The sequence below is a fragment of the Lissotriton vulgaris genome, unplaced genomic scaffold (assembly GCF_964263255.1).
Source record: "Lissotriton vulgaris unplaced genomic scaffold, aLisVul1.2 SCAFFOLD_2699, whole genome shotgun sequence".
Classification (NCBI taxonomy): domain Eukaryota; kingdom Metazoa; phylum Chordata; class Amphibia; order Caudata; family Salamandridae; genus Lissotriton; species Lissotriton vulgaris.
In genome coordinates this window covers 225,849-240,212 of record NW_028245175.1, presented here as the reverse complement: position 1 = coordinate 240,212, position 14,364 = coordinate 225,849, and the positions used below count along the sequence as shown (strand labels likewise).

Genomic DNA, 14,364 nt, shown 5'->3' with positions numbered 1-14,364 from the left:
ATTGACCGAAATACTCATATATTCATTAAAATACCGATATATTCATTGAAATACAGATATATTAATTGAAATTCAGATATATTCATTGAAATACAGACTGGCACTTCCAGTTGTCACCTTTCTGTAAACACTCTCAAGTCCTTTACGTCAGTGTTTAGAAGATGCTCATCTGAAGTGAAGCTATGAATACTTTTCCACAGCAGCAGCCATGTGTGAGGCCCTGTACTTGAACTGTCTGACCCTCAAAAACATTCATGTCTGTGACATCTGAAATCCCAGGTCTTTACAGGTATAAGTGCTTGTTTGTGTGAAATGTATTCACTGCTGGAGCCTGGAGGCGGCGGTTCCGTCAGCGGCCACCAGAGGGCGCTTCTCGCCTGACGATGAAACCCACTGAGCACACATTGAATGAAAAGGAGGAGTGTTTCCTCTTCCGGGTCAGCGGCGGCAGAGACAGCACAAGCAGCGGTGGTGACATCACTTCCAGCCTCTCCTCGTGAATGCAGCCTGCTGCAGAGGAGGAAGGAGCCCTGTCTGGTGGGCCGTTACCTCCATCTTCAGATCCACACAGACCCCAGATCTGGCCTCTGCCCCCCCTCAAACCCCAGACCTGCTCCCCCCGCCCCCCTCAACCCCAGATCTGCGACCCCCATGAGGAGGAGAGAGCCTGGACAGGTTTCTGCTCAGGTAGGAGAGTTGCTAACTCACTTGGCTGCAATTTATGAATCCATGGATCAGATTCCCCCCCCCCCCAACCGCCCCTGGCATTCATTGTGACGTCAGGAGAGCTCAACTCTTCCTGCTGATGAGCCTGAGTGAGGAAAGGAGGAGGTGAGGCCTGTCCAGGGGTGCAGAGGAGGAGAGAGGAGGTGAGACCTGTCCAGGCGGTTGGAGAGGAGGTCAGGCCTGTCCAGGGGAGCAGTGTCTCTCTTCGGGCCCTGTGCATAGTGCCCCGAGGCTCAGGGCGGAGTCAGAGGCGCTGTATGGGGGGAATGAACTCTGGGTCCCTCTGTCCTTAATATGAATCCTTCACTGAGAGACCTGTGAGAAGCACCAAGAGGCCTGTCCAGGGGTGCAGAGGAGAAGAGGCCTGTCCAGGGGGCAGAGGAGGAGAGGCCTGTCCAGGGGCAGAGGAGGTGAGGCCTGTTCAGGGGGCAGAGGAGGAGAGGCCTGTCCAGGGGCAGAGGAGGTGAGGCCTGTCCAGGGGGCAGAGGAGGAGTGGCCTGTCCAGGGGCAAAGGAGGTGAGGCCTGTCAAGGGGTGCAGAGGAGGTGAGGCTTGTCCCAGGGGTGCAGAGGAAGGGAGGCCTGTCAAGGGGGCAGAGGACGTGAGGCCTGTCCAGGGGCTGAAGAGGAGGAGAGGCCTGTCCAGGGGTGCAGAGGAGGTGAGGCTTGTCCAGGGGGTGCAGAGGAGGAGAGGCCTGTCCAGGGGTGCAGAGGAGGTGAGTGTGAGAAGTTGGCCTGGCATATGCTGTCCACTAGTTATAGTGGGAACCATGCACCAGTCCAAACAACCCTTATTGATGATAGATTAAAGAAAACCTTTATTGAAAGCTGTCCTAGTGGTAGCTGTGGAGAGCAGCCTTCAGGCTAAGTCTTGAAGGAATATAAAGCAGCTCGTTTTACCAGTCAATAATCTCTTGAATGACTAAATGAGAACTACACCGAGTATATATATAAAATACATGTATTTATTCTAAAACACACCCCTTAGTCTCTTTATGAGGCTAGAAGTCGAAGTACGCAAGTTACAAGTCAAATATTCACAGTAAATATCACAGTTTTCGATAGGCCCCGGAGGGGGACCAACCCATATACTAAAATAGTGGTATAAGAACCACGACATGACTGTACACAAGGCCTACAGCCTGTAGGATCGCTGGGCCCCTTCAGAACCACCCAAGGTAGTGACACAGGGAACCCACGGGAAACGCGTTCAGTGTGGGAACACAGCCGCAAGCGCCGTTAGCTTCTATTGGGAAAGTCACTGTCCAAAATTTAAAGTTTAAGGACACTTAGAAGTTGACTAGGAACAAACCCTTTTGGACTTAGATGGTTCTAGGGCTAATACCCACGGAAGCACCGGAGTACTCGTGTTACCTAACCCAGGAAAGCCGGGAGCATAGGTGCCAAATGGTGTCGGGTCGCATCGTTATTTTCAATGACGAGTTGCTTCAAAGTGCTGCTTCCTGGAAGAGGAGAAGTGTCGGAGAGATCCAAGCCTGAATCAAAGATGATAAGAACCTGAAAGCAGAGGGGACAGAGTCTGGGTCACTTGCCAGTGACCAGGGGCACAATAGTCGAATGTCCACCGATGTCGGATACTATAGGTGAGATGAGGGGAAGTTTGACTTTTCGGCCACGAGGACCAGGAGGTGTCGACAACAAACAGGAGCTGGATTCGAGCTGTCCCACAAGGTATTGGTGCCCGGATTGGACACAACAAGCCTTGGCAACAGCAACCCATGCAGGAAGAGAACAATGGCTTCGGAGTGGACCAGCAAGGTCCAGGGGACTCACCAAGCTATGGAGAGTAAGGGCACGTCTGGAGCAACCAGGGAAGCCCAAAGAAAGTTGCAGCTGCCTTCTCAGGGACACACAAGTCAACGGACAGGGGATCGCGAAGGTACCTCGAGAGGAACCAAAAAATAGTCTTAGTTTACTGTCGTATCGCAACCATAAGTTGGTGGTTGTGAAGTGCCGGTTCAGTTAGAATGTTAAACACTCTGAGAGCTACATCTTGTTAATGTTAGAACAAGAGGTGACACGTAAAATTACACATTCTTCCTAATGTACCTATGTATGCCGCTCAAAAACACCAACTGCTATAGTATGCCCCCTTAAAAAAACTAAATATTTAAAAGTTGTCATGAAGACATATAACGATGTTAATGTTATCGCAAACTCAACATTAGAAGAATCTAGAATTCCTGAGTCGTGCTACCACCTCAGCATTAGCTTTATTTTTTACCTTGTTCCACTCTTAAGAGAATCCTCCGCGATGCCACCATGTATCTTCGATGCCGAGTATGCTTGTGCGAAGAAGTTTCCCAAACTAGTTTGAATACCAAAAGTGTAAACAGCGTGTTCACGTTGTTTGTGAATTCACTCCCTACTCTCATGGTATAAACAGAGAGGATGTCTTAGCGTTCTATTCAAACTTGGCGGCCATTCTAACTACACCGGCTCTTCACATCCACCAACTTATGGTTGCGATACGACGGTAAACTAATACTATGCCGCTCACAATATGCTTCTTTGCACGTAGCATAAGAAGGCAGATTTTGGTAACTATGGCCCAAATATGCAGGTATTCATTACAAACAGTATACTGCATGGGTTTTCGTTGGCATTTCTTTTGGGTTAGGATACTTCATTTCGATTGAGTTGTCAATCTGCATGTTCATTAAGCAAACTATAATATTTAAACAACACGTCAGTTGCTCTGAAGCCTTTTTAATAAAGAATAGCAAGGACTTTGTTGCTAGTAATGATTAGTGACTTAAGTAGGAAATACGGTTCCAAATAAGCATTATTTAGTGATTTCACATTTTTGCAGCACTAAGAAGATTGTTACTGGAAGAAAGAGAAACCAGTGAAATCGTTCGGAATCATAGACGCTACCACACCTGAAACCCATTGCGGTTTGGAATTATCTCCGCATAATAAGTAGGACCATTTTAAAGGCACTAGTATTAGAGCTAATCTCAAACATTGAATTTCAAATTATGGATTGATATATACAAATCTTTCTGCTTGTTTTACTGAATCAGTTCTCATACAGGCTATAGGTATTTATATAACCTCATATAAGTCTTGCTTTTAGTGTCTAAGTTTCCCTTACTCACATCACTATTTTATTTTACCTATTCAGTGCACGCTTCAGATTTCTTTTAATTTGACCCTTAGCCCTCATAATGATTCACACTTCTCACGATCGCTCTATCAGCGGAAAGTTCTCACTCCGTTTAGTGTGGGAGAGTTTTAGCTGGCTCTTACTATACTAAGCGCACTTACTTGGTCTCTCCATCGCTATTAGGTTCAGAGACCTACTGTTTCACAGAGGTATATTCTGTGTTATTGTGTTGTTGTATTTTTGTATTGATTTCTTATCCCACCACAAGCATGAGTTACACTTGATTGGTGACTCTCCCAATACTGATATAGTATGGTTTGTTTGTTATCAATGGGACTGTTTTTCCCAATATATATACTGGTCTTTTTTTTTTTTTTTCTAAATCACACAGCCTTGAGAAAGTCGCGGGACGACCTCCCGTTTGCGATGAAACACGTGTTGGCTGTAGAGAATTTGTGGGAAGACTTGCACATAATAAAGTGACCAACAAAGAAGAAGGAAGACTAATCTTTTGCACATTATTTAATTTTGAATTTGTGGAAACGTGTTACATACTTATGTTACTTTATAAGTGAGACGTGTGCTAAGGAGTGTCATTTGTTCTAGAAGCCAGAGGCCTATCCTGAGGAGTGGGGTGGTTCTCCTCACCCTTTAGCACCTTCAAATACTGGGTTCCTTAAAATAATGTGTGTAATTATTCTATGTGGTGCTTTGTTACCTAAATCAAATGCCACTGCCTGGCTTTATCTACTCTTAAGTGCATTATAACCTTGCGGTGAATGCTAACTTTGGACTGGCTGCATGGAAACATGTTGTGTTTGGTGTCAAACACCTTGGAATCATACCCCCACACCAGCAACTGGTGTGGGAGTTTGATCCCACCCTTCTAGAGGAAGCGACATGACAGCACAGGTATACCCTGTTTCAGCTTAAAAGAGCCCTGGCATCACAAAATGGATGCTGCAGGTACAGACACAAGTCTGACCTCCTGCTGCTGACCGAAGCTCCGGCAGGGGAGGCCTTGATAATAGTTTTCCTGTCACAGGGAGGTGTAACCACCTCCCAGACAGGCTTTTGTGTATTGGGACTGGGTGGGAGCACTCCAAGAGTGCTTTGAGGTCTGCGCTGGGGGCACATTTGGTGTCCCTGTGCATAGTCCAGTTCAAACCAGCCCCAGGGGCTACCAGCCCCTGCTCTGGTGCAAAACTAACAAAGGAAATGGGTGTAGCTCCTCCTCTTTCCAAACCCTCCCATAGGTGGGTCCCTAGAGCTAGTCCAACCGATTCCTTGGGTATAATGAAGGAACCTCTGTAACCAGAACTTTAGATATCCCTGGACGAAACTCTGAAACTGAATCCTGGACCTTCGACGATCTGTTCAACGCCATATGACTGAAGAATCTCCCTTGGAGTAAAGGAGTTACTCCCCTGCTTGGCAGGCACCAAAGACGCATCTGACCGGTCTGTATCTCCGAATCTCCCGCCAGACGCTAAAGACTTTGCAACACCAGAGGTGGATTTCCAGACTTCCCCGAGGCTGATCTGAGTCCCCAGCAAAGCCGAGACCTGTAGCCATTGTGGGTAATGTGAAACTGGAACCCCTGGACACCATGCACATTTGCAAGTACATCAGCTTCTCGACGTTCTTCGATGATGTGCTTTGGATTACTTGTAGCCTGACCCCGAGCAGAGAATCCACTGAAGATTGCTGGCCTACACACTCCGAGCGTACCGAGGGCTGTCATTTTGTGATTCAGCTCGAGGTACCTTCTCGATCCCTTGTCTGTTGACTTGTAGGTACCTGAGAAGGCAATTCTGATTTTCCTAGGGCTTCCCTGATTGCTTCAGATGTGCCCTGACTCTCCATCGCTTGGTGAGTTGCCTGGACCTTGCTGGTCCACTCCAAAGCCATCGTTTTCTTTCTGTGTCGGTTGCTGTTGCCAAGGCTTGTTGTGTCCAATCCGGGCACCGACGCTACAGCATTTGACATCCTTTGTGGGCGAGCTTTAATCCTGCTTCTGGTTGTCGTCGACTCCTCCTGGTCCTCGTGGCTGAAGAGTCAAGCTTTCCCTCATCTCACCTGAAGTACCCGTCATCGGTGAGCATTCGACTATTGTGCCCCTGGTCACTGACTAGTGATGGAGACTCTGTCCCCTCTGCTTTCAGGTTCTTCACATCTTTGATCCAGACTTGGATCTCTTCGGACACTTCTCCTCTTCATGTCAGCAGCACTTTGCAGCAACTGACCATTGAAAATGACGACGCGACCCAACACCATTTGGTGTTGGGTCGCCATATGCTCCCGGCTTTCCTGGGTTCGGTAACACGAGTACTCCAGTGCTCCCATGGGTGTTGTCCCTAGAACCATCTAAGTCCAAAAGGGTTTGTTCCTAGTCCTCTCCTAAGTGTCCTGAAACTTTAAATTTCCTACCGCGACTTTCCCCATAGAAGCTAACAGCGCTTGCGGCTGTGTTCCCACACTGCACGCGTCCCCCGTGGGTCCCCTGTGTCACTACCTTGGGTGGTTCTGAAGGGGTCTCATGATTATACAGGCTCTAGGCCTTGTGTCTAGTAAAGTTGTGGTTCTTATATCACTATTTTAGAATATGGTTTGGTCCTCCCCTGGTGCCTATTGTGCTATTTACTGTAGTATATGACTTGTGACTTGTGTACTTCGACTTCTAGCCTCATAAAGAGACTAGGGGGTGTGTTTTAGAATAAATACATATATTTTATATATATAGCTGGTGTGGTTCTCCTTTCATTTGGTCATTCATGAGATTATAGACTGGTAAAAAAAGCTGCTTTACATTCCTTCAACACTTATCCTGAAGGCTGCTCTCCATAGCTATCATCAATAAGGGTTGTTTGGACTGGTACAAGGTGCCCATTATAACTAGTGGACAGCATATACCAGGCCAACTTCTCAATTTGCCCATGTGGGGGCAGACGAGATGAGGCATGTCCTGCAAGGGTTGGGGGTGCAGAGGAGATGAGGTCTGTCCTGAGGGGGTGCAGAGGAGGCGAGGCCTGTCCAGGGGTGCAGAGGAGGTGAGGCCTGTCCAGGTGTGCAGAGGAGTTGAGGCCTGTCCAGGGGGCAGAGGAGGAGAGGCCTGTCCAGGGGTGCAGAAGAGGTGAGGCCTGTCCATGGGTGCAGAGGAGGTGATGCTTTTCTGGTGGGGGGTTGCAGAAGAGGCCTGTTCTGTGGTGTGGTACCGTGCAGAGGAGTTGAGGACTGTCAGGGAAGGGGGGTGCTGCAGGCAAGGCCTGTCCAAGGTAGTGCAGAGGAGGTGAGGCCTGTCCAGAGCTTGGGGGTGCAGAGGAAGTGAGGCCTGTCTAGTGGGGTGCAGAGGAGGTTAGGAATGTCCAAGGGGTGCAAAGGAGGTGAGGTCTGTCCCAGGGTGCAGTGGAGGGGAGGCCTGTCCAGGGGGTTGCAGTGGAGGGGATGTCTGTCCAGGGGTGCAGAGGAGGTGAGGCCTGTCCAGGGGGAGGTTAGAAGCGCTGAAGCCTGTCCAGGGGGAGGCGCAAAGAAAGTGAGGCCTGTCCAGCAGGTGCAGAGAAGGGGAGGACTGTCCATGGGATGTAGAGGGGGTGAGGCCTGTTTGGAGGTAGGCGCAGAGGAGGCGATACCTGTCGGGGGGGATGCAGAGGAAGCAAGGCTGGTCCAGGGTGCTCAGAGGAGGTGAATGAGGCCTGTCCAGGGGGGTGTAGAGGCGGTGAGGCCTGTCCTGTGTTTGGGTGGTTCAAAGGAGGTGAGGCCTGTCCAGAGGTGCAGAGGAGGTGAGGCCTGTCCAGGGGTGCAGAGGGGGAGAGGCCTGTCCAGGGGTGCAGATGAGGTGAGACCTGTCCTGTGTTTGGGTGGTTCATAGAAGGTGGGGCCTGTCCAGGAGGGATGCAGTGGAGATGAGACCTGTCCATCCAGGCGGGGTGGTCGAGAGCTGAGTTTAAGTTTGTTGATTGTTATCCCAAGAGATTTGTGGAATGAGTGTAAGTTGCTTGTAAACTGGCCAATTGAAGAGCCACAGAGTGAAGCGCCTCAAAACATTTTATTATATTACAAGAGATTAATGCAGAGTCACAGACAATATTGCAAAGGCAAAGACCGGGTAAAAGAGGGCGCATTTTTGAGCGTTTTATCCAGAGGTTAGTTCACATATCCAGCAAAATGTGAGGGGCTGCAGACTAACATTCCGGAAGAGATTTTGTTTTATGCAAAGTTCTGTTGGGAGAATTTTGTTACTAAGCAGAAAAATATCAAAGAAAAAATAATGAGCGCTCAGACAAAAATGTTCCAAACTGGTGACGAAAGTGGGTCTCACGGATTTTATTCTCGTTTTGATTCTGGGTTTGTTGCTGGGGTGAATTTGGATATGCACGGCGTTGGTGTGCAGAGTAATGATGTTCAGTATGTGCAAGGAGGAAATGTTGTTCCTCTGGGTCAGGGCCGGACTGGGAACGCAAACCAGGCCTGACAATTTTGACGGACCAGCCCCCTGCCTCTTTTGTTGCTGGGGGGGGCGATATAGCAGCACCAGAGCAAAACCAGCCCCCAGTAACAAATATGTTTCCCAGCACTGAAGAATCAGCCCCCACTCTTCCAGCCCCCCGGGGAAACACCCGAAGCCCGTTACGGCCAGTCCGGCCCTGCTCAGGGTGTAGGTTTTACTGACAGTGGCAATTTAAATACCTCAAACACTAATAGTGTGCAGAATAAGACACGCTCCCTGCGATGTTTGCAGGAAACTGGAACATGAATCAGATGGCCAGAATGGGATGTCTCAGTCAATGGTCCCAGCCCAACTGGCCTCTGTGCCGAGCATGCAGAATCAAAGGCAGATATATTGGAACAAGCCTTCAGTCCCGATGGTCCCAGCCCAACTGGCCTCTGTGCCGAGCATGCAGAATCAAAGGCAGATATATTGGAGCATGCCTTCAGTCCCGATGGTCCCACAGCCCAGTGCAGAATACAATGGCAAGTTCTCAAGAAATTCAGGATTTCAACAAAATCCTTCAGTGATTAATAAGGATTTTCCCCAACTTCCTCCTACACTAGGAGTTTCTACTGGAATGAATCAGACTCAATGACGGTGCCTGAGACGGGAGAAGGATTACATGCTTGGTGTAGTCCTAGAGGTCACCCAGAGTGGCCCTTTTGTAGAAGAAGTAAATGGGAATCCAGCATCTCTTTTAATCAATAAATGTGCCTCCCTCCCGTTCCACAGTCACACTGACGGGAGCTCCCAACCCACCCCTCTTGGGAAAAGAGTCCAATTTGTAGGCGTTTCTAATAAACAACTAATAAGCTGTCAGTAAATGTTCCCGTACAAATAGGGTCAATGATGAATGGCCACAAACATAAACTGTGACTAAGATCCAGTTATTATGTTAGGGAATTACCTTGTAAAATGACTTGTGGCTTTTTGGGGAAGAGTCACAATTAATTATTCATTTTGTAGGTGTGGTTTATTAAATTACATTTTGTTGTGCCATGTTTTCAAGAACATTCATTGATTGCTGTCATTTTTACCTCATCGTGAACCATGTCAATAATGTGTTCTCTCTGTCTAAAAACTTAAGAACTTTTCCTTGATTCCTAACTGAGCAGATTCTATATAAGTTTGCTATTTGATATTATAAAAAAATGTTTTCTTATATCTCAGCACACATTTGTTGTGTGTGGTCTGTCTATTGACTTTACATCGAGAGTTATTTCTGATTCTGGCTTTTGATATACTTTAGAGGTTACGTTTATCATCCAGTTTAGGGCACCACTCCAATCATCAACAATCAGTTCAAAGTTTCTCTGAGTCCAAATCCAAAATTAGGAGTCTTGATATTTTCTCAGTTCAGTTTTTATTATTTTCTTATATTCAAAAGAACCATCAGCCAACGCGTTTCGTTCTGAACCACCAGAACTTATTCAGGGCGTGTGCAATTGTAGAGAACACCAACAGTGAATGCCACTGACAGGTGTAGGATCCTTCCAAAAAACGCAAAATAAATCCAATATACAATATCTGGATAACTCAGACTGGCTGTTATATTTGTCACACAATTATTAGTAGCAGTTGTAGGTCGACAGATATTATAATTCAAAGACCTGATAATTTCAGCAGCAGGCCTATTTATAAGATGTTAGTTAGTATCTTCTCAAATATTCTCGATGGGAATCCACCCCAGTCAGTTCCAAGTATATAATGCCAGTCCAAATTGCAATGGAACAAAATGTGTACCTAAGCGTAATATCAAATAGGTATCCCTACGACTCGGCCAAATCCGCCGCAGTCAATGTCCGGGAAATCGACGCGCGACCGAATTAAGTCGCGTCCCCTTTAGAGGTTACCTTTATGTGATCCTCCTGCAAATGTTATGATCATTATTTCTCTGACTGAGTAACCATATTTATGTCTTCAGTAATTATTTGAAACCTTTATTATAGCTTTGAAGCTTGATGTAGCTCCACAGGCAAGGGCCTTTACCAAGGGAGCGGTCCTTTAAGGGGCTGTATTGCCAGCGACGGCTGACTATAAGGTCATTGCACTGTTTGCCCCATGAGGGCAGAATGTGTTAATCAATAAAACAACGGTGTCCCAGAGACCGAGGGGGTTGAAACACCTCCAGTACTCTGAAAACTTTTTTTCAAAGCTGTTGCTGTGAAACTTGAACAGTTAACAGCCGCATGCGGGAACACGGCGGTTAATTGGGGAACATTCACAGCAATAGCTGTGATAGGAGGCTAAAGTCAGACTCTGGTTCTCCCTGGGCTCGGTTGTTTTGTAAATCCAGGACGGTTATTTGTAAAATGTGATGGAGTGTGATTGTCGTCTGATGCAAAATTATTTCTTTACTTCCTTTGAAGGTATTCTGGGATGACAGGCAGTGCAGCGTGGCTGCCACCCTTGGGGGAACAAAAAGGTAAGGATTCCTATAACTCTATGTTTCCTTTTCCCCTGTTTCTTCTTTCTCTCTTCCCTTTCTTAATCTCTGTTTTTTTTGTCTCTTTACTTCAACTTTTGACTCTCTCTGTGCACTATTCTTGTTGTTATCAAACTTCTGATAATAATATAATGGAGCCACATGTTGGGGGGTGCAGTGCAGGCCCAGTTCCTTTTTAGGTCAGTTTTGCCCAGCAGTTCCTTAACTATTATCACATTTGTCTCCTCCTCTACACCACGTGATGGTGGTTCACCCTGATTAGAGTTGCCACGCTGTTGCGCGTCTACTGCGTTTAGAAAGTGACTGTGATTTTAAAATTTTATTGAATCATTGTGTGCCGTCTAATGGGGGGAATGTTTTAAAAACGATTATAATTGCCTACTTGTGTGGGGTTACTGCATTCTTTCCAGGCACTCTTCTGCTTTTTTCTTCATCTCGGGGAGGGGGGCTTGTGGGGGTCTTTTGCTCCTTCCCCGGTCCACCTCGGCTCGCCAATTGTATGGAGGGAAGTGAGTGTTTCACTCTTGCTGCTCTACTCCACTTCCTGTCCCAGATCGATGGGCAGCGCTCTAGTTGTTCCTGACTGGCCCAGCTATTTAATCTGAATGCCGGCCGGACGCCGGTGAACGCACGCAGCAGGCGCGCCAAAGGCACGCCTGTCTGTGTCCGTCTGGCCAAGTTTACGCCTTGTGCCAGGGACGCTGTCCTTTTTATTGTAGACCCTGGTAAGCCCCTTGTTTACCCGAGAGGACAGCTCTTTGAGCTTCAAGGAGAGAAGGATAGAAGGATGTGCACTGCAGGTCGATGAACTGTGAGCATTGGGCTATATGAGTGTGTTAGCTGTAAGACATCATTTCATTGGGGGTAGCTAAAAAACCCAAGGGGAAACGTGTGCCATTACCCATGAAGCAGTCCTTTTAAGGGTATCTCCTGATCTCTGATTAAACATAGAGCATAATTTAATGATTTTGTCTCCTCCCGTAAGCCTGATTGGGTATTTATTACTGAAACCTGGGCTAGAGATTGCTCAGAGCCTGACCTGGTAAAGGCCATCCCCTCAGGGTATGCTCTGTCCAGACTTGATAGGGGGGTTTGGGAGTACTTTATAAAGACACCTTCTTGTGCTTCACTGAGGCCCTCACCATTCCCTCAGATCCCTACCAGGACCTATATTTCTCCTTGAAGATCCTACGCACTGATAGTTTTGTGGGAGTGGTCAGCTACCGACCTCCTGGACCCAGAGGAATGTTTAATCAGGACTTCAGCAATCGGATTGAGCCTTATTTGGCTAGATCCACTGTCACTCTTTTGGGTGATTTTATCTTCCATTTGGAGAAAAGTATGTGCTCTGAAACACAGTTTTCCTGGAAGCTATGGACTCCTGTGGCCTTCCTCAGCTGGTAAGGAGCCCTTCTCATACGGCGGGACACATTCTGGACGGGATCTTCTCTAACGATCCGAGGATAGAGGTGAATGATCCCATCCCACTCTCTTGGTCTCATCATTACACCATTCCATTTTTTCGGCGAATTGCAGAATCCCACCCTGATCCCAATTTTAAGAACAGGGTGGAGATGAAGAGAAACCGTAGCCGCATAAATAAGGAGGGTCTTCTAATTAAGCTTTGCAATTATTGTTGTCTCCACCACCTGGATGTTAACTCAATCTATGATGATTTTTCCAACTGGCTCTTCGTGGCTCTGGACTCTCTTGCCCCTCTTAAGGAGCATTATGTGGCCAGAAAACACCCTTCGGCGCCCTGGTTCACCGAAAGTTTGAGAAACCGTAGGCAGGTATGGTGAGAGCAGGAAAGAATATGGCGCCGTAAGCTTATCCCAGCCGAAAGGGACCTGCATAAACTCAGATTGAAGGAATATAGGCTAGCTATTAATGAGGAAAAGGTTATCTGCTGTTCCAGATGACGGAATCCATCAAATCCCAGAGGGAACTCTTCGCTGTGATTAATTCCCTCCTAGCCCCCTCGGCCTCTGCAAACACCGAAGTCTCCCAGGAGCTATGTGATAAAAAGGCATGTTTTTATACTGACAAAATCAAGGACATATATTCCTCCCTGGAGATATCCAATGTCGGAGGGTCAAAGGCCAATCGTCCTTCGGATTCTCTGGTAGCTCCTCTAAAGCATTGCCGCTTGAGCACCTTTCCCTCTATACTTCAAGAAGACACGGAGCGGATGTTAATTGGAGTTAGATCTGGCTCCCCTATGGAGCCCTGTCCCCTGAAGATCCTGAAACTAGGAATGGGCGCTATTGTTCCTCCTTTGACTGTAGTTCTTAATGTCGTTATTACTTCTGGCCAGTATCCCACTGCCTGGAAAACGGCTGTGGTTAAACCTCTCTTAAAGAAGCCCTCTCTGGATCCAGCGGAACTAAAGAACTACAGTTTAATTTCTGTTGCCTGTCCCAGCTAAAATCTTGGAAAAACACCGGAACCTCCATCTTAGCACCTATCTTGAGGATCATCAGTTGCTCGATGGCTCTCAACATGGGTTCAGAAGTGAGCACAGTACCGAGACGGCGTTAACCGTTGTTTTTAACAACATTCGACAACAGGTCGACGCAGGTCACACCACCTTACTGACCCTTCTGGACCTAACGGCAGCCTTCGATACCATCTCTCCCCTTAGATTGGCTGGGAGGCTCCGGGAAATAGGGATTGAGTGCTCCGCCCTTAATGTGCTTTCATCTTTCCTTACGGAACAGGCTCAAAGAGTTACGATGGGTCAATTCCTTTCTGCTCCTAAACGGCTTTTCTGCGGAGTTCCCCAGGGATCCTCATTGCGTCCCACCCTTTTAACCTTTATGAAGCCTCGCTTGCCAGGGTTGTAAGATCTTTTGGCCTAGAAGTGTTATCCTATGCTGATGACACTCAAATCATGATTACCATCACTGAGAGTGTTGAAGCTTCAGCAGCAAATTTTATTGAGCAAATGAGCAATAAAAACGTGGCACCCCCAAGACCGGAGATCACCACAACAATGTGGTACAATAAATCACATTGGTAGCAAATGTCCAAACAGGTCTTAAGAACAGGCTCAGTATGAAAACCCACCCCCAACCCACCCTACTCCCCAATCCCGCCCCCCCCATCCATCCAAACTCCCCCCCACCCCCCATCCACACGTGTACACATAGCAATAGAATAAAAGGTGTAGGTGCAGCGCGACTGGAGCGTCGCAGACTCGGGCCAACAATGTCTTTGCCATCAAATGTCCTCCTCTCGCTCCGCTGGGGGATCCAGTGACAGACCCCGGTGGTCGGCCCATCACTTCCAAATTTTGTAGTGTTTGCGCGGGCAGCCCCTCGCCTCAAAGATTGGCCTTTCCAGGCCCATGAAGTAGTCTAGCCCAGCTTTCCACGCAGACAGGGGGGGGCCCTCACCGCCTTCCACGCCCGGGCCAGGTCCCGCTTGGCGACAACTAGCCCCAAAAGCAGCAGATGGCGCTTATAGATGTTCCCACCGATGCCATCCATGACGTGCAATAAACCCAGCCGATGGGTGCGGGGGAGGTCCCAGCCCAGGACCTCGCACAGACAACTCTACACACCTCTCCAGAA

The 14,364-nt window shown here is 47.8% G+C and overlaps 1 long non-coding RNA gene across 1 annotated transcript in view; it reads left to right on the top strand.

The window, feature by feature from the left end:
* The first annotated feature begins 533 nt into the window (after positions 1–533).
* LOC147666506 (uncharacterized) overlaps positions 534–14,364 on the top strand; it is a 93,897-nt gene continuing 80,066 nt past the window's right edge. Inside the window, exons 1-2 of the long non-coding RNA XR_015304760.1 lie at positions 534–687; positions 10,713–10,768. This is a non-coding gene — a long non-coding RNA (uncharacterized LOC147666506). The remainder of the gene's footprint in view (positions 688–10,712; positions 10,769–14,364) is intronic.